The sequence below is a fragment of the Musca domestica genome, unplaced genomic scaffold, assembly GCF_030504385.1.
Source record: "Musca domestica strain aabys unplaced genomic scaffold, Musca_domestica.polishedcontigs.V.1.1 68, whole genome shotgun sequence".
NCBI lineage: Eukaryota > Metazoa > Arthropoda > Insecta > Diptera > Muscidae > Musca > Musca domestica.
The window spans coordinates 2,365,311-2,365,560 of NW_026712379.1; positions in this window are offsets into that span (position 1 = coordinate 2,365,311).

The window sequence follows — 250 nt, forward strand, 5'->3', positions numbered from 1 at the left end:
AGAATTGAACGACAGAAAAGCCGTCATGGTGTATTATTATCCTGTCGATCTAGAAGCCTTATCCAGGAGATATGGAATGACATTGAGTTTCTACCATCGAGTAACCTACAATTGTTGACTCTACATTACCACATTGTTGAATTAGTCAGAAAAGCTGCAGAGACCGGCTTTAAATTAAAAAGTTCGGACACTTTTCACCTCTAAGTCGGTTTGTGGTTAGAAATGTGATATTGTGTGATGTGAAATGCAA